This window comes from Dendrobates tinctorius, unplaced genomic scaffold (assembly GCF_039654945.1).
Source record: "Dendrobates tinctorius isolate UK_male_01 unplaced genomic scaffold, ASM3965494v1 ptg000039l, whole genome shotgun sequence".
Taxonomy (NCBI): Eukaryota; Metazoa; Chordata; class Amphibia; order Anura; family Dendrobatidae; genus Dendrobates; species Dendrobates tinctorius.
This window is the reverse complement of record NW_027361707.1, coordinates 38430412-38451471: the sequence shown is the minus strand read 5'-3', so window position 1 is coordinate 38451471 and position 21060 is coordinate 38430412. Positions and strand designations below refer to the sequence as shown.

The 21060-nt window shown below is 43.0% G+C and overlaps 1 pseudogene; it reads right to left on the bottom strand.

Moving 5' to 3' along the window:
* Positions 1-1741: 1741 nt before the first annotated feature.
* Positions 1742-21060, bottom strand: part of LOC141088522 (cytosol aminopeptidase-like) — a 46755-nt pseudogene continuing 27436 nt past the window's right edge.

The following is a 21060-nucleotide window of genomic DNA, read 5'->3' as shown; positions in this document are numbered from 1 at the left end:
TCATGTTAAGTTTTAGAAATTTAGCTAAGAAGAAAGATGAAATAGACAGATGTTGGGATTCTGGTAAGCAAGAAGGTGACATCAGGTCCAAAGAGGTAGATCTGTGTGTCATCAGCATAGAGGTGATACTGAAAACCAAAGGTGTAGATTGAGAAGAGCAGGGGTCCTAGAACTGAACCTTTGGGGACATCTATAGATAGGGGGTGATGAGGTGGTGTGCAAGAGGGAGACAATGTCCGGTCTGTTAGGTATGACAAGATCCAAGATAGGGCCAAGTCTGTGATGCCAAGAGATGAGCGAATCTGTAGTAAGGGGGAGTGGTCCACTGTGTCGAAGGGAGAGGACAGGTCTAGGAGGAGGACAGTCGTGTCCCTTGGCTTAGGCAGTTAGTAGGTCATTGGTGAGCTTAGTCAGGGCAGTTTCAGTGGAGTGATGCAGCTGGAAGCCAGATTATAAGTGGTCAAAGAGGGAGCAGGAAGAGAGGTGGGAGGACAGTTCAAGATGGACGTGTTGTTCCAGTAGTTTTGAGGCATAGGGGAGAAGTGATATGAGTCGATAGCTAGATACAGAGGATGGGTCAAGGGTGGGCGTGATCAAGGTACATATAAAGCATAAGGGGGAAGACCCCAGTTGTTAGTGAGAGGTTGAAGAGGTGGGATGAAGACTGGTGAGGTTTGGTATGAGGTGGGACAGGATCAGTCAAGTGCACAGGTGGCGAGATGTGATCTGGAGAGTAGAGCGGAAAGTTGGTCTTCTATAATGGCAGAGACACTGGTTTTGGAGGAGGAGGGCTGAGTTATGAGGAAGGGCTGTAGGCCTGAGCTTTCTCAGATGTTAATTTTCTGCTTGAAGAATTAAGCAAAGTCTGCAGCTGATATGAGAGGAGAGAGAGGGGGTGCTGGGGGATGGAAGAGACAACTGAAACTACTGAATAGCTGATTAGGGTTGCGAGACAGGGAGGATATAAGATATGAGAAGCAGATTTGTTTTGCTGCAGTGAGTGTGGACTTGAAGGTGGCGTTTTCCAAGGAGACAGGTCCCCATTAACTATACAAAAGGAATCTACTGAGAACAAATGCCAGGAAGATCCCTTCCACTAATATATTCAGTAAATCTACATCTACAGAGAAAACAGCATCCTGAGTGAGAAACTCCACAACTGCTTTGTAGCGTGACCAGGAGCTGAGCAGATTGATATATAGAAGATTCAGGGAAACCCGTGACTTAATCATTTACACTTTGCGGCCCAGCTCCATACACACATGACTTGCACAGTACATGCACGGCAGATAGTAAAATATACCCAGCTCATGATGAATTGAACCCTTTAAGTCTTTCAACTTGTGGTTTTTGCTGACTTTGTTGCACTAGATTCATCAAAATGGCACATGAGACTCGAGTTTTGAGCATAACCTCAAGCTGTCTTTTTCCTAACTGGTTCTGCGAGTGCTTAAATGGGAAAAGTTGCAGCCAAATAACTGATATATTCACTCCAGGGAGGACTAGAAGAGTAGAATTGTGCCAAATTTTGCAACTTTTTTTTTTTTTTAAATAGTCGCATTTAATGAATCTGTTTAATTCATCTGGAAAGTCACACTGACATAAAAATCAGAAACCGCTTGGAGGAAAAAAAAAAAAGTACAAATAGTTTGATTAATTTGTCACGTCCAAAATGCAATGATGAATCGTGCCTAAAGCGTTCAACACCTATAAAACAAATGTGTGAGATATGACTGGCAGATAAAATTTTTGATTTTTTCTTTATTTTCAGACATTTCTCCACTCAGCACGTAGATGTATTAAAATTGCAGAATCATCTGAAGATGGAGGCGCAGATTCTAGATTTGCTTTGGTCGTGTTAGTAAAAAAATAAGTGCATAGCAAGGTCATTGCGCTTTAGTTCATTACGTCCACATAGGACGAAGCAGATCCGGTAACTGATGTCCGGATTATTTGGGCTTCTTGTCCTTACTCAGCCGATCGGCGAATTCTACCAGAGTCCTTGTGGGGCGGCCGGACATGCCCTTGCGCAGATAAGGGACCTCATCCTTGTTGGACATGACTCCGGCTATATCCAGGTGAGCCCAGTGCGGGGACGTGACAAACTCCTTCAAGAAAGCCGCGGCCGTACACGCACCCCCAGATCTGCGAGAAGAAAACCTTTCATTAGTTTCTGTGGAGCAAGATACATTACCTCATGTATACTACTGATGTGGAAATTGTAGGTTTATTTTTTAATAAAATCCACATAAAAAGGAAAAAAAAAACCCCAATAATAATAATAATATTCCCATGATAGAAATTGATGACATATCCTGTAGGGGTGCACCCATGTGGTTAGGATCTCACCAATCATTTCTATAGGAATTCCAACAGATGAGCAAATCTGGATCTCCGTTTTGGTGATGGATGGAGGTCTCAGAGGCGGGGGTCGCTCTATGAGATACTTTAGAAACCTACTACAACCACCATATTTACATCCATTACCTGCTGTACTTCCCGACATTATTAAGGTCTGCGAGGGCCGACTCAGTCACTTGTTTAGTGTAATGATCAAAGAGAGGCATTCTCCATACACGATCCCCAGTCACGACGCTGGCCTGGAAGGAACATGAAACATCAGCAGTAAATTCAGCAATGTGGAGGACATCCCACAGGTCTAGAATACATACTTGGTGCCTTCCCACAAAAGGTGCAGGTGTACGGAGTTCTCTCAGGAGCTGAGCCGCCCCCATACAGAACAGATGCTGGCAGTGTTACACAGCTGGCAACTGCCTCTAGTAGCAACAACTGGAGCTAGCTCAGATCGCTGTATGACAGCTGAAATAGTGCTGAATGGGAAGGTGCTGATGGTTTCGTTGGCAGCCAGACACCTTCTGAAGGCCCTCATTGCCTCCATCTTTGTGCTCCTACGCAGCCTTGCCCTATCTTAATAGGCGACTGGTAATTTTTACTATATATTGCTGCAGTATACAGAACAAGTTCAAGTAAAGAAAAACACACCCTGACAGTATGAATTGAATTCCTTTCCTGATCTGAATCTATTTGGCATTGCTGCAAAATGAAGGAAAAACAATGAAAAATGTTAAGAATTACAATACTGGAAAAGACAAAAAATAAAGCCAAACTGACCATTTTTTTGGTCAACATAACCTCCAAAAAATGCAGTGAAAAATCAAAACGTTGCATGGACCCCATAATTGGGTCAAGGAAAAGAAAGAGAAAAAAAAATCTCGCCATGTGAAAAACAAGCTCTTGCACAGCTATATGAATGGAAGAAATTTTTTTATTCTTTTTATTTATTACAAAAGTTCCAAATGTTTTCTTTAAGACCAAACAAAGGGGGGAGCCCAAACCTATGCAGCTTTGGCACTGTTGTAATTGCACTGACCTGAATAATTGTGTTCCAGGTCATTTACTGCACAATGAGCGCTATAAAAAAAAAAATTAAAAAAAAAGACAAATATAGTACAAAAAGTGAATGGTGTCTTTCAAAACTAGAACACACCCTCCTCCCAACCCAAAAAAAAAAAAAAAAAAAATCTCTCGTACAGTTATGTTAGTGGACAAATAAAGAGCTACTGGAATAAGGAAAGGGGGGGGAATAAAGTGAAATGAACAATGATTCAGACAGAAGAGCATGTTATGACAAGAAGATAGAAAGTAAAATGTTTCCGACCTCTTGAAGGTGATTCCAAAGCCAAGAAGAATTGGTGAAGACTCCAGTGGCTGCAGATCCCAGGGCTACGTCCATTGCACCTACACAACAATTCCCGGTGAGCCGTGCTCCTCGTGAGAAGACACAGGCAGACATCTACATACAATAACTGCATACAGCTGCAGTACAATCCCACAAAGTGAAACGGATAAAGCCGGGCTCCATCTGCACCAATCACATCCTGGTAGCTGGTTGTGTCTACTGACACTTCTTCCACCATTCATATTCCACCCAATTGCAGCCGCCATAAAGCACAGACCACCAGACAGACAATGCAAAACTAATAAAATATACAGCTAAAGAAAAAACAAACATTATTTCTCTACGACATACATTAATTATATTTTTTTGAAATCCAAATTAAAAGGGTTCTCCAGTTATTACCCATCCATAGGACTGGTGATTAGAGTTGAGCGAATTTGTTCGGGTTCCCTCTTATTCGGCAAGCTATAAGCGCTTACCAAATAAGCTGCAGAGGGAACCCGGCTTCCTGGATCACACCGGCTGAACGGCTCTGCAGCTGCATGTGTCGCGCCTGTGTCAGTCACAGCATGTGACATATGCAGCTGCGGCGGCGATCAGCTGATGGGCAGGCGTGATCCAGGAACCCGGGTTCCCTCTGCAAAGTCGCCCAAGTCTACTGGTGAAATCTTACTGATCGGTAACCGTATTGATCGGCAAAATTGGAACTTTTATCTCTGGTTAAATAGAGCGGCAATGCAGATACCTGACCGCTGCTCTGCTCATCCTATGGGGGGCTGCCCAGTGCTGCACTCGGCTTTTTCTGGCAGCCCTGTAAGAGGAGGTATGGAGCAGTAATCAAGTATCCAATCTGCCACTCAATTTTGTAACTTGAATTAAAAAAAAAAGCTCAATCAGGGACAGTTATTCCCTGGTCAGACCCTCACCGATCAGTAACGGATCATCTATTCTGAGCTGGTGAAGGGGGATGGGGCCTGGCTACACCCGCCCATTAAATTCATCAAAAGTGGGGGGTGATTCTTACTCTACAAGTGTTACTCCAGTCCTGTTTCTTGCGAGGTGCATGGATCCGCACAGCAGTGATAACGAGTTTGGGGCATCCTAAGTGGCGCGCGCCTCTCACGTTGAGACCCCACACTTAATGAATCGGAGCCCATGTGTACATTCTTCCAGCCCCTTCCATCATGTGTACGCAGCTCCCATACCTGTTAATGTCGCTGCATTTACGATCGCTCTTGCATTAAAGTTGTGTGCGTAACACAGAGCGTCCGCCAACAGCAGCCGTCCCTCCGCGTCAGTGTTATCTACCTGTGAGGAAACAGCAGCAGTCATGGATTTACTACTTTGCCATCTATAAAATAAAACAAACTAAATTGCTGTTCAGATCTGATCAGTACAGGGCAAGGGATCAATACTTATTAGAGGAGAACCCTTCATCTTGCGGTTAGATATCTGTATTCTATTGAATTATAGGACTCGCACTTTATCTATAATAGTCACAAAACTGGTGGCATTAGAGAACAATCCGGCTCTATCGTGGTCTATTCTAGAAAGATCCTGCACTGTAATAAATCTAAACCCTGAAGGACTGAATACAGCAATTTATCCACTATTGTGGGATGGGTTTATATTTTGCTCATGTCCCCCTTCTGTGGAGGCTTCTTGCCTTGTCTTTTCAATTGTAATTTGTTTTTATATATCCATCGAAAAAGTCAATATTTTAATTATGAAGCTGGAATCTCTTCCTATCTGACAGCTACTGACTATTGCAGGACCAGATATAGGTGGTGTATTGAATAGTGAAGTGTCTACCATTATCCTCCTTGGATATATAGGATTCAGCAATACCAGTGTTGCTTTATATAGGAAAAAATCCCGCTCTCATTGGAGCACCACCATGACAGCCATAAGGAGTCTTCAGCAGACCCCCAGCTGTCATGGCAACCCATTGTGAGACCGCGAGCACCTCGCATTGGAGCCAACAGCCAATTAGAACAGCGCGCTCCTCAGGACGTGAGCTGTGAATGCCGCTGTCAAAAGACTGGCAGCTAAGTTTAACAGGTTAACACCTGTGGACAGAGCTCCGCTCTACACAAGGATGTTAGAGGCAGATGATGGCTGAATAACACAGCCATCATCTGCTGGGAAAGATGCAATCTCAGTTCCTGAGCTCGCATCAAAGACAGGGTGCCGACAGATATCAGTAAGGGGTTAAAAAACAAAAACAATAATATGTTTGGGGGTTCAGTACTGGATTAGTGTAAGGGACTCTATACTAATACTACACAGCACAATGAAAACACTTGCCTTACCGGGGCCCCCAACACACGCTACGCCATTGACTATACATGACAAATGTATGGCCACTCCTCAGTGCCACTTTGAACTGGATAGCACTACTAACAATGGCTCAGGGTGGCGAGTTTTGAGCTGGTTCTCCATTGTTTGGTGGTGTTGGTACAGAACACTTTCCAGCTTCACACTGACCATGTACATCTAATGGTCCAACCCATCACAGGCCCCGCTACACATTGCCTTGGGTTACAATGAGATAAGAGCATAAACCCAGGGGCCAGATCTCCATTTATATCATGTTTACTAGGGAGCCAAAAGCTGAGGAAACCTAGGGCAAAGCTGATATTTGTATTCGTCACCCTACTAAACTCCTACTAGTCAGGATAATGGCCGTCACCACAGCCGGCAATGGGTGAAGATTACCTGGATGGTCTTCCCCGTTCTTGGCCTTCACCACATCCCCAGGCTTATTAGCTCTGCCGCTGGGCATATTTTCACACAGTGGAGCCAAACCTTACAGGACGAGATTAACACCATCATTAGTTTTACAGAAACATATTACATACAAGATAAAAAGTATCAGACAGGAGTAGAGATGCCATAGAAAACCTAGGACCAATGCTGAGTAACTACAATGGCCGCTGTTTGGGAGCCTCTTGGCAACAGGATCAAAGACTTGGCCGACTTCCTACTGTTCTGATAAGCCGCTGCGTGACGGGTGTTTTACTTTGTACCAAATTGATTTTTTTAAGTAATTTACTGCAGAATAATCAAATATAAAAAAAATGTCCTAAAAAGTGGTCCATGGGATGGGACAAGAAAGTAATCCATTATCGCATTTTGCCTGTTTTAAAGTTTATTTTTGTGTGTTTACGTGTCTATTTTTCTGTTTTTGCTGTCCCCGCCATTGTTGCCAGAGTTTGGGTGGTTTCGTGGAGTTTTTGTCCGATTCATCAATGGATTTAAAAAGAAAAAAATGCAGGTCAGCTATCTACTCCAATCTCCCTCTTCAGTTTTTTTTTTCTTTTAGAGAAACTTCACAAAAAAAAGTGCCACAATTCTGGGCAATTCTCCCCCCCTCCATGGAAGACAAAAAGCAATTTTAGAGAACTTTTTATATGTCACACTTAAACGCTTTAAGTTTTGATCAGTGAGGGTATGCGAGTTTAGCACCCCCCCACTGATCCATAAAACAAAAAGGTCAGGGGCACTATAATCAGAATTGTGCCCTTTTAGCTCATTTTTGGAGGGGCAGGGTTAGCATTGTATATGCTCACAAAAGTATATAAGTGGTCTGCGAAGGTTTCAGCACTCCGACACCATTAATCAAAACAGTTGATGTGTCGGAAGTTACCGTACTTAAATTGGGAGGGGAAAACATTTACAGCCAGATTTTTAAAAATTGTTCCACTGCATTTAAAACAAAATTAATTTTCAAATATTCCACAAATTTGTGTACACAGCTCATACCACGGTATGTGGTTCAATTGGTGGCATAAAAGTAAAAGTGAATAAAACTGTCATTTTCATATAGCCTTTATATAACTAAAATTGAAAGATAAATACTGTATTATTTTGCACTACACTCTAGGTTTAGAGAGCACAAAATAGGAAAAACATTTTTCCTACTAACTAAAACTTCCCGGGTAAAATGGAGAGGTCATGATCACTAATTTTAATGCACTAGGGTAGAATAGGAATGTAATAGATCAATTGTTAATGTGTATTATACACACACAGATCTGCTACGTATAGACACAGCTCTGAAACATTTGCACATTTATAGATGCACACAGCTCTGCTACATTTCCACATTTATAGATGGAAAACAGCAAAAGAGCAAAAAGGTTTACCGGTACAGGCCTCCAGACAAATGCACCATCAGGATGCAGTGGACCCATACAATTAACCCCTTCATGACCCAGCCTATTTTGACCTTAGCGACCTGGCCATTTTTGACAATATTGACCAGTGTCCCTTTATGAGGTAATAACTCAGGAACGCTTCAACGGATCCTAGCGATTCTGAGAATGTTTTTTCGTGACATATTGGGCTTCATGTTAGTGGTAAACTTAGGTCGATAATGTTTGCATTTATTTGTGAAAAAAACGGAAATTTGGCGAAAACTTTGAAAATTTTGCAATTTTCACATTTTGAATTTTTATTCTGTTAAACCAGAGAGTTATGTGACACAAAATAGTTAATAAATAACATTTCCCACATGTCTACTTTACATCAGCACAATTTCGGAAACCAATTTTTTTTTTTGTTGGGAAGTTATAAGGGTTAAAAGTTGACCAGCGATTTCTCATTTTTACAACAAAATCATTTTTTTTAGGGACCACCTCACATTTGAAGTCACTTTGAGGGGTTTATATGGCAGAAAATACCCAAAAGTGACACCATTCTAAAAACTGCACCCCTCAAGCTACTCAAAACTACATTCAAGAAGATTATTAACCCTTCAGGTGCTTCACAGCAACTAAAGCAATGTGGAAGGAAAAAATGAACATTTTAATTTTTCCAACAAAAATTTTCTTTTAGCATCAATTTTTTCATTTTCACAAGGGCAACAGGATAAAATGGATCCTAAAATTTGTTGGGCAATTTCTCCTGAGTACACCGATACCTCATATGTGGTCATAAACCACTGTTTGGGCGCATGGCAGGGCTCAGAAAGGAAGGAGCGCCATTTGACTTTTTGAATGGAAAATATACTGTAATATTTAGCGGTTGCCATGTCGCGTTTGGCGTGTCCCTGTGTGCCTAAACACTGGAGCTCCCCCACAAGTGACCCCATTTTGGAAACTAGACCCTCCAAGGAACTTATCTAGATGCATAGTGAGCACTTTGAACCGCCAGGTGCTTCACAAATTGATCCGTAAAAAAAAAAAAAAAAAAAAAAAGACTTTTCTTTTCACAAAAATTTTATTTTAGCCTCAGTTTTTTCATTTTCACATGGGCAATGGGATAAACTGGATCCTAAAATTTGTTGTGCAATTTCTCCTGAGTACAAGGATACCTCACATGTGGTCATAAACCACTGTTTCGGTGCACGGCAGGGTCCGGAAGGGAAGGAGCGCCATTTGACTTTTTGAATGGAAAATTAGCTCCAATCGTTAGTGGACACCATGTCGTGTTTGGAGAACCCCTGTGTACCTAAACATTGGAGCTCCCCCACAAGTGACCCCATTTTGGAAACTAGACCACCCAAGGAACTTATCTACAGTCATGGCCAAAAGTTTTGAGAATGACACAAATATTATATTTTCACATTATCTGCTGCCCTCTGGTTTTTATGTGTGTTTGTCAGATGTTTTTATCACATACAGAAATATAATTGCAGTCATATTATGAGTAGCAAAAGGTTATATTGACAGTTAGAATGAGTTAATGCAGCAAGTCAATATTTGCAGTGTTGACCCTTCTTCAGGACCTCAGCAATTCTCCCTGGCATGCTCTCAATCAACTTCTGGATCAAATCCTGACTGAGCAGTCCATTCTTGCAAAATCAATGCTTTTATTTTGTCTGAATTTGAAGGTTTTTGTTTGTCCACCCGTCTCTTGTTGATTGACCACAAGTTCTCAATGGGATTAAGATCTGGGGAGTTTCCAGGCCATGGTCCCAAAATCTCTATGTTTTGTTCTCTGAGTCATTTAGTTATCACCTTTGCTTTATGGCAAGGTACTCCATCATGTTGAAAAAGGCATTGTTGATCGCCAAACTGCTCTTGGACGGTTGGGAGAAGTTGCTCTTGGAGGACATTCTGGTACCATTCTTTATTCATGGCTGTGTTTTTAGGCAAGACTGAGAGAGAGCCCATTCCCTTGGCTGAGAAGCAACCCCACACATGAATGGTTTCAGGATGCTTGACAGTTGGCATGAGACAAGACTGGTGGTAGCGCTCACCTGGTCTTCTCCGAATAAGCCGTTTTCCAGATGTCCCAAACAATCGAAAAGGGGATTCATCAGAGAAAATGACTTTACCCCAGTCCTCAGCAGTCCACTCCCTGTACCTCTTATAAAGAAGCAACTGAAAAAACAGTGCATAAACATCCAAAATAGGCAGAAATAACATGAATCTTTATTAAGGACACAGATAAAAATTGGCATGACAGAAGTGACACAAGCAGAACGCACAGAGGTACAGAGATTCCCTAAGGTATATCAATATGGTATAATGTATCTCCATTAGTGGTATATACAAGCCGACTAGTCATAGTGAAATAAAGGGTAAAATCCCCAGACCGTCAGGCAACCCCAAAGAAGGGGGTTATGAGAGATCAAAATACAAACATAATACTCATACCTAAGGGGGCACTGGACCACCGGCGCAAGGAAGACAGCTCAACGTATGTTTCGGAAGCTACACCGCTTCCTTCCTCAGGGGGTGTGTCATAAAAGGCCACCGGGTGTACTATAAATAGGGGTCCAAATAAACCTGAGCGCCAATCAGGGGAGCGACCAACCACCCACCCACCAACACGTCCGGGCTGGCGCTGACAATACACGGGGCCCCGTGACGTCAGACGCCAGACCACGGGCGGATGGGGGTGGAGTTAGGCGCGCGTCACCCGCGCATGCGCAGACGGCCACAAAATGGTCGCGGCCATCTTGACTGGGGGCATAATAGATGGCAAACAGAAAAATATGATATCTAACATAGTATTTGACCAAAAAAGAGCGCCAAATGTTTTACCAGTATCTAGTGCATCACATAGCGACTATATTAGGCACCATGGATAAGTATCCAATAGCATAGGTGGATAAGGTAACCGCACATGCGCAAATGACCATAAAAAATTTATATACGGCCATCAAAGATGGAAACACACCTAATAGTAAGCGTAAAAAATACCAATGTATTTATATGAAAATTTATAGATTGTTACAAAGCATCAAAAATGATTAAACACGAGGGTTATAAGGATATAGGGTAACCCAACGTATTCCAGTCCTATACAGGTTTATGACAACAATATATATACCCCATGCATTAGTTTAGTCAAAAATTATAGCCATAAAAATGTACATAGTCCTATTATAATCTAAATGGAATAAGTTAGCCCAAAAATAATGCTATTACAATGAAATATAAAGAATAATCTCTATCAACCGCATTATTATGCATTGCCCCCATATATATAACTACATATGCTTGTAAATAGAGGTGTATACAGCCATATATCAATGATCACCACATAGAAGTCCACCCATAAAAAATGGAAAAAAAATGGGCAACAAAGAGAACACATCTTCATCTTCTTGTATAGGAGAATGTTGATATATTCATAGAAGAGACGATCATATTTATCCAAAGCCTCCAGAAGATATTTCGGACCCAGACAACCCAACCAAAAAGATGCCAAATCTAAAAGACTAAAATAAAACAAAGTTAAAAAAGTTAAAAAAGACACAACAAATGTCACTCCAGAAGTGTAACAGTACCACAACGGGGGAATAGGTGGAGGAGAAGAGGGAAAGATAAAAGGAAAACTCACAAAAATGGAACGAATGAAAGACATTCGTTAAGGCCATATGGATGGACTGTTTTCAATTTCCAAATCCATTTAGCTTCTAATTGACTCAATCTTTTAGAGAGACCCCCACCTCGAATATCAATTTTCAGGGCCTCAATGCCCCATACCATAAGTGAGGTGGAATCACAGCCATGGTGCTCCTTGAAATGTCTAGGTATAGTCCTCAGGGTGGAAGCATCCGTGTGGCCACGAGCCGCCTGAATCCCCAACACGTGCTCCCTGACTTGGACCTTGAATTGTCGCGTAGTAAGGCCTACATAAATAAGGCCACAGGGACACGTAGCATAGTATATGACATACCTAGTCGTACAGGTAATGCGTTGTCTAATACTGAAGACCTGATCTCCACTCGAATTGTTAAATTCAGTACACCGCATAATGTTGGGGCAGGCGACACAGTGGCCACACGGATAACAACCAACCCCGGGAATGTGACCATCCAGAAAGGTAGTTTTAGAGCCCACAGCGTAGTGGCTCATAACCAGATGATCCCTTAAGTTTCTAGACCGTCGGAACGCCATGGCTGGTCTCTCTGTTGTGATCCTGTTAATGACCGGGTCAATGCGGAGGATAGGCCATGCTTTATCAAGGGCAGAACGAACAGCCTCTGATCTAGAGCTAAAAGTAGTAATAAACCTAACAGTTTGGTTACCCCTAGATGTATTGGACATCCCTGATCTATATAATAAATCCTGCCTAGTAGCATGCTTAGCTCGATTGAAAGCAATTTTGATGGATCTCCGGCTATATCCACGTTCTAGAAATCGTTGACGAAGCTCATCCGCCCGATGAAAGAATGTCTCATCTGTAGAACAGATACGGCGCAGTCGTAAAAATTGACCGATGGGTACCACCTTAATGACATGTCTCGGATGTGCGGATGAGGCGTGCAGCAAGGAATTTGTCGCGGTAATCTTTCTAAATATGTCTGTTTGCACCATCCCATAGGGGTCCCTCCTTACGGTAACGTCCAAAAAGTCCAATTCATTAGCATCAGATGTGAACGTAAGTATAATATTACGGTCATTGTTGTTCAATTTTGAGATAAGCTGCGCAAGGTCGACGGAGCTGCCTTGCCAGATGAAGAATATATCATCAATGTACCGCGTCCAAAGGGGGACACGGCACATTGACACATCCTCATCTGACAAAAAGAGGTCCCTCTCCCACAGCCCCAGGAATAGGCCAGCATAGGTGGGCGCAAAGGCCGCACCCATGGCGGTCCCCTGGAGCTGGAGGTAGACCTGTTATAGAAAATTGACCTATAACCCCCTCTCATACTTATCTCAGCTGGAAACAATTCTGAAAAGATCTCTACGGGATGGCGTTATCACCAAACCATTATTTTCAGCATTAATGGTTCCTGAACCCAAGATCCCAACTCTGTATCTGCTCCCTAAGATACATAAGAGCTCCTCGGTGCCACCCGGACGACCTATAGTGTCGGGACGTGGCAACTTTCTGGAAAATATAAACAAATGGATAGATTACCACCTGCAACCTCTTGTTATGAGCCTCCCTTCCTTCCTCCGTGACACTGGGGATCTGCTGCGCAGGGTCAACAGACTCTGCCTTGAGGGTGACACTCTTCTAGTTTCAGCAGATGTGGAGTCCCTATATACTAACATCAGACATTCGGATGGCCTGAGAGCCGTGAAATTCTTTTTGGAGACTTCTCCTTTGGCTCCCAGGCTTAGGGACCTTCTGCTGGAACTATTAGAGTTCACCCTCACGCACAATTTTTTTGTGTTCAAGGGGTCCTTCTACCTCCAGCTCCAGGGGACCGCCATGGGTGCGGCCTTTGCGCCCACCTATGCTGGCCTATTCCTGGGGCTGTGGGAGAGGGACCTCTTTTTGTCAGATGAGGATGCGTCAATGTGCCGTGTCCCCCTTTGGACGCGGTACATTGATGATATATTCTTCATCTGGCAAGGCAGCTCCGTCGACCTTGCGCAGCTTATCTCAAAATTGAACAGCAATGACCGTAATATTATACTTACGTTTACATCTGATGCTAATGAATTGGACTTTTTGGACGTTACCGTAAGGAGGGACCCCTATGGGATGGTGCAAACAGACATATTTAGAAAGATTACCGCGACAAATTCCTTGCTGCACGCCTCATCCGCACATCCAAGACATGTCATTAAGGCGGTACCCATCGGTCAATTTTTACGACTGCGCCGTATCTGTTCTACAGATGAGACATTCTTTCATCGGGCGGATGAGCTTCGTCAACGATTTCTAGAACGTGGATATAGCCGGAGATCCATCAAAATTGCTTTCAATCGAGCTAAGCATGCTACTAGGCAGGATTTATTATATAGATCAGGGATGTCCAATACATCTAGGGGTAACCAAACTGTTAGGTTTATTACTACTTTTAGCTCTAGATCAGAGGCTGTTCGTTCTGCCCTTGATAAAGCATGGCCTATCCTCCGCATTGACCCGGTCATTAACAGGATCACAACAGAGAGACCAGCCATGGCGTTCCGACGGTCTAGAAACTTAAGGGATCATCTGGTTATGAGCCACTACGCTGTGGGCTCTAAAACTACCTTTCTGGATGGTCACATTCCCGGGGTTGGTTGTTATCCGTGTGGCCACTGTGTCGCCTGCCCCAACATTATGCGGTGTACTGAATTTAACAATTCGAGTGGAGATCAGGTCTTCAGTATTAGACAACGCATTACCTGTACGACTAGGTATGTCGTATACTATGCTACGTGTCCCTGTGGCCTTATTTATGTAGGCCTTACTACGCGACAATTCAAGGTCCGAGTCAGGGAGCACGTGTTGGGGATTCAGGCGGCTCGTGGCCACACGGATGCTTCCACCCTGAGGACTATACCTAGACATTTCAAGGAGCACCATGGCTGTGATTCCACCTCACTTATGGTATGGGGCATTGAGGCCCTGAAAATTGATATTCGAGGTGGGGGTCTCTCTAAAAGATTGAGTCAATTAGAAGCTAAATGGATTTGGAAATTGAAAACAGTCCATCCATATGGCCTTAACGAATGTCTTTCATTCGTTCCATTTTTGTGAGTTTTCCATTTATCTTTCCCTCTTCTCCTCCACCTATTCCCCCGTTGTGGTACTGTTACACTTCTGGAGTGACATTTGTTGTGTCTTTTTTAACTTTTTTAACTTTGTTTTATTTTAGTCTTTTAGATTTGGCATCTTTTTGGTTGGGTTGTCTGGGTCCGAAATATCTTCTGGAGGCTTTGGATAAATATGATCGTCTCTTCTATGAATATATCAACATTCTCCTATACAAGAAGATGAAGATGTGTTCTCTTTGTTGCCCATTTTTTTTCCATTTTTTATGGGTGGACTTCTATGTGGTGATCATTGATATATGGCTGTATACACCTCTATTTACAAGCATATGTAGTTATATATATGGGGGCAATGCATAATAATGCGGCTGATAGAGATTATTCTTTATATTTCATTGTAATAGCATTATTTTTGGGCTAACTTATTCCATTTAGATTATAATAGGACTATGTACATTTTTATGGCTATAATTTTTGACTAAACTAATGCATGGGGTATATATATTGTTGTCATAAACCTGTATAGGACTGGAATACATTGGGTTACCCTATATCCTTATAACCCTTGTGTTTAATCATTTTTTATGCTTTGTAACAATCTATAAATTTTCATATAAATACATTGGTATTTTTTACGCTTACTATTAGGTGTGTTTCCATCTTTGATGGCCGTATATAAATTTTTTATGGTCATTTGCGCATGTGCGGTTACCTTATCCACCTATGCTATTGGATACTTATCCATGGTGCCTAATATAGTCGCTATGTGATGCACTAGATACTGGTAAAACATTTGGCGCTCTTTTTTGGTCAAATACTATGTTAGATATCATATTTTTCTGTTTGCCATCTATTATGCCCCCAGTCAAGATGGCCATCTATTATGCCCCCTTTTGGAAACTAGACCCCCAAGGAGCTTATCTAGATGTGTAGTGAGCACTTTGAACCCCCAAGTGCTTCACAGAAGTTTATAAACGCAGAGCCATGAAAATAAAAAATCATTTTTTTTTCCTCAAAATGATTTTTTTAGCCCGATATTTTTTATTTTCACAAGGGTAACAGGATAAATTGGACCCCTAAAGTTGCTGTTCAGTTTGTCCTGAGTACGCTGGCACCCCATATGTGGGGGGGGGAACCACTGTTTGGGCGCACGGCAGGGCTCAGAAGGGAAGGAGCGCCATTTGACTTTTTGAATGGAAAATTAGCTCCAATCGTTAGCGGACACCATGTCGTGTTTGGAGAGGCCCTGTCTGCCTACACTTTGGAGCTCCCCCACAAATCACCCCATTTTGGAAACTAGACCCCCTAAGGAAGTTATCTAGATGCATAGTGAGCACTTTGAACCCCCCAGGTGCTTTACAGAAGTGTATAACGCAGAGCTGTGTAAATAAAAATATTTTTTTTTCCTCAAAATTTTTTTGATTTTTTGATTTGATTTTTTAGCCCGCTATTTTTTATTTTCACAATAGTAACAGGAGAAATTGGACACCAAAAGTTGTTGTCCGGTTTGTCCTGAGTACGCTGGTACCCAATATGTGGGGAGGGACCACTGTTTGGGCACATGTCGGGGCTTGGAAGGGAAGTAGTGACGTTTTGAAATACTGACTTGATGGAATAGTCTGCGGGCATCATGTTACGTTTGCAGAGCCTCTGATGTGCCTAAACAGTGGAAACCCCCCACAAGTGACCCCATTTTGGAAACTAGACCACCCAAGGAACTTATCTAGATGTGTGGTGAGCACTTTGAACCCCCAAATGCTTCACCGAAGTTTATAACTCAGAGCCGTGAAAATAAAAAATCATTTTTTTAGCCCCCAATTTCTTATTTTCCCAAGGGTAACAGGAGAAATTAGACCCCCAAAGTTGTTGTGCAATTTTTCCTGAGTACGCTGATACCCATATGTGGGGGGTAAACAACTGTTTGGGCACACGTCGGGGCTCGGAATGGAGAGAGCGCTGTTTGACATTTTGAACGCAAAATTGGCTGGAATAAATCGTGGCGCCATGTCGCGTTCGGAGACCCCATGATGTGCCTAAACAGTGGAAACCCCTCAATTCTAACTCCAACTCTAACCCCAACACACCCCTAACCCTAATCCCAACCATAACCCTAACCACAACCCTAACGCCAACACACCCCTAACCCTAATCCCAACTCTAACCCTAACTACAAGCCTAATCCTAATCCCAGCCCTAACCCTAATTCCAACCCTAACCCTAATTTTAACCCTAATTCCAACCCTAACCCTAGTCCTAACCATAACCCTAATTCCAACCCTAACCCTAATTCTAGCCCTAACCCTAATTCTAGCCCTAACTATAACCCTAATTACAACCCTAACCCTAGTTCGAACCCTAAATGGAAAAAAAAAATATTTTTTTTATTTTATTATTTGCGCCTGGCTATGGGGGTGATAAAAGGGGGGTGTATTTACTTTTTTTTCATTTTGATCACTGTGAGAGTGTATCACAGTGATCAAAATGAAAAATGAACGGGCAGCCGGCAAATTCATGGGCGCCGCCATCTTGGACAATGGCAGGCGCACTGCGCATGCGCCCGCCATTTTCCAAGATGGCGGGCCGCTGGGAGCCACGGCGGGACACCGGGAGCACCATCGGAGGTCCCAGGGGGGATCGGAAGGTGGGAGGGAGCGATAGGAAGGGGAGGGGGAGCAGATGATGACGGCGGCGGCAACCGGTTGTTTCATCGGTATTCTTGCACCTGTGTTGCCATCTTAACCCCTTCACGACCCATGACGCCTACGTAGGCGTCATGAAAAGTCGTGCCCAAACGACCTATGATGCCTACGTAGGCGTCATGCTATAAATAGCCCCCCTGCGGGTCGGGTGACCGGGGTCAGTCGGTGTGGGGGGGGTCGGGTGTCGGTGTCTAGCCATGTCCGATGCTATTGCAGCATCGGCCATGGCTGGATTGTAATATTTCACCAAATTTCATTGGTGAAATATTACAAATCGCTGATTGGCTGTTTCACTTTTAACAGCCAATCAGAGCGATCGTAGGCACGTGGGGGTTAAGCCACGCCCCCTGGGATTAACCGTAGAGTGTCCTCTGTGTGCGGGTCGGGTGACCTTTCAGTGACCCCAGTCACCCGACCCGCAGGGGGGCTATTTATAGCATGACGCATACGTAGGCGTCATAGGTCGTTTGGGCACGACTTTTCATGACGCCTACGTAGGCGTCATGGGTCGTGAACGGGTTAAGATGGCAACACAGGTGCAAGAATACCGATGAAACAACCGCTCGCAGCCTACCAATACATGGAGGGGGCGGTTGCCTGGTATGTTAATGCACAACAAAACACTTGTATGCGGCGCTGTTCACACTATGGCCATGCACAGCATCCAGGCCAGCCTAGTAGAGACACCCTTCTATGAGCTCAGGCGGGCTGGCCCAGCGCTATCAAAATGCATGCCATGTGAACAGACACCGCAGTTTACAAGACCAAATGGGCCCAAGTGCACCCTGAATAAAAAGTGCAAAAAACACATTAAAAAATGTGGAGCATTGGCTGACATTTTGGCCAAAATACGCGAGCCCGTAACCTGCGTCAAAAATCTCCACGTTTACGGGTACCCAACACTAAATCCTAAGCTGATATTTTGGCCATCTTAATTATATGGGTCCACTGCATCCTGACTGCATTTGTCTGGATGCCTGGACGGGTAAACCTTTTTGCTCTTTTGCTGTTTTCTATTATTGGTGGATTTTCAAGTCTGTGCCGTATCACATTTATAGATGCACACAGCTCGCTACATTTGCACATTTATAGTTGCACACAGCTCTGCTACATTTCCACATTTATAGTTGCACACAGCTCTGCTACATTTGCTCATTTATTGATGCACACAGCTCACTACATTTGCACATTTATAGTTGCACACAGTTCTGCTACATTTCCACATTTATAGTTGCACACAGCTCTGCTACATTTGCACATTTATAGTTGCACACAGCTCTGCTACATTTGCACATTTATAGTTGCACACAGCTCTGCTACATTTGCACATTTATAGATGCACACAGCTCACTACATTTGCACATTTATAGTTGCACACAGCTCTGCTACATTTCCACATTTATAGTTGCACACAGCTCTGCTACATGGGCACATTTATAGATGCACACAGCTCTGCTACATTTGCACATTTATAGATGCACACAGCTCTGCTACATTTCCACATTTATAGATGCACACAGCTCTGCTACATTTCCACATTTATAGATGCACACAGCTCTGCTACATTTGCACATTTATAGATGCACACAGCTCTGCTACATTTCCACATTTATAGATGCACACAGCTCTGCTACATTTCCACATTTATAGATGCACACAGCTCTGCTACATTTGCACATTTATAGATGCACACTGCTCGCTACATTTGCACATTTATAGATGCACACAGCTCTGCTACATTTCCACATTTATAGATGCACACAGCTCTGCTACATTTGCACATTTATAGATGCACACTGCTCGCTACATTTGCACATTTATAGATGCACACAGCTCTGCTACATTTGCACATTTATAGATGCACACTGCTCGCTACATTTGCACATTTATAGACACACAGTGATTGGAAAGGATGCGGTGTCTAGTAATGGGCAGTCTGACTATTTCGGGTGACCTGGATAATTTGGCTTCGCTCAAAGAGAGCAGGGCTCCTTTGGATCCCAATTAAATGTGAGATCACCCTAGAGGACACATACACACATTTAAAATGGACTTTATACTGCCGAAACCCCGCAAACGTGTAGCCAACCAATACAACTGCTGGCAGGGTTTCAGCCACCAAACACTGTAATTTTACCCCCAGTGAGAGCCATTCAGAGACTTCAGGTGGCCCTCACTGGGATGCTGGCTCTCTTCGTTCACAGAGCCAGTTCTTTGTACGGGGTCGCTCGTGAACCACTAGAGTTTGCGTTCTCCTCCATCACAGGAAGCTTCCTCCGGAATTTAAGACACACACTTTTTAGTAGTAAGTTTTTCTTACTAAAAAGTGCATCTGATAATTTTTGGGGATAACCACACTTACTTACCAATGAGGTTAATGGGTAATTTGAGAGTCGCAGCAGTCAAGATGGCAGAACAGACCGTCGCTGCACCACCCATATCCGCTCTCATTGCATCCATTCCAGATGATGGCTTCAAGGAAATCCCACCACTTAGAAAAAGAGACATTTTGGGGTCAGTGGTACTTTCAACAAGGCACAAAATGCTCTGTAGTTTTAGTCTGCACATATTCATCAGGAGGATGTGCGCCCAGCTGATAGTTGCTGCCCGGGGCAGGGACTGTGCTAGTAGTAATACATTGCTTCCATCATCTAGGTACACACAAGTAAAAAAACCTCCATACTGTCCAATAGTAGTCAGCAAGTGTTTTCAAAGGTTGTGCAACCCAATGTCATACCGTACGTGATGTGTCTCTGACCTGTCAAAAGTAACTCCTTTCCCCACAAACACAAGAGGAGGCTCGTTAGGATCACGGCTGCCAGTATAATGGATTTCCAGGAACACCGGCGGCTCATCAGATCCTTTGGCCACACTTAAAAACGCTCCCATTTGTTGCTCTTCTATCCAGGACTTTGATCTAGGAAACCAAAGTGGAAGCATATCACTGCATGGCATACAGTCGCTGTAACTATAGTCTACTGGTTAAAAAAAATGCAACATTGTATGTATTCAAATAACCAAAATTCAGTCCTAGTTACAAGAGTTCTAAATTGCACAAAAAAAGCCCAAAAAAGAAAAAACTCAAAACATAAAATACATACAAGAAAGGTATACTGCAGAGAATGATGGGGTGGTTGTATTAATACATTTAGAATATCCCCTGGAAGAAGCATTTCTTGCGAAACACTTCATCTCACATCTCATCCTTTCTGCAATATTTACAGCAGATATGTCCGCAGTCTTACCTAGTGAGCACCTTAACCCCGTCCCCCAATGCTCCAGTCTTTTGTTGAATTATCTCAGCAAACTTTGACGGAGTCACATAATTCGCTGGAGATTCCATCAAGTAACGAGCCAAGTTCTGCCCCTTCGCGTAGGAAACTCCTTTTTGCCAGGCATCTAGTTCTTCACTAAATAGAACAAATCATTCTGGGTAAACACACTGCAGGCTAGATACAAAGATGATTTTTTTTCCAACTTTATGGAAGCCGTCCACAGATTTTCTAATATGCAGCAAATACGCAAAAAAAGGGAAGGAAAAAAAAAAAGATACAATAACAAAAGATGTACCTGTGTAAGAGTAAGATTGCAACCGCATTCTCCACATCACCACTAATACTATACAACTGAAGTACTAATCTGCCACCAATATTTCCTTATTTTTACATTAGGACGATTTCCAATGTATACTTATTATATTGTTATCCCAATATTTGTGCCATATGTACAATAATGTGACAATTTTGCTGAATGTTATCACATT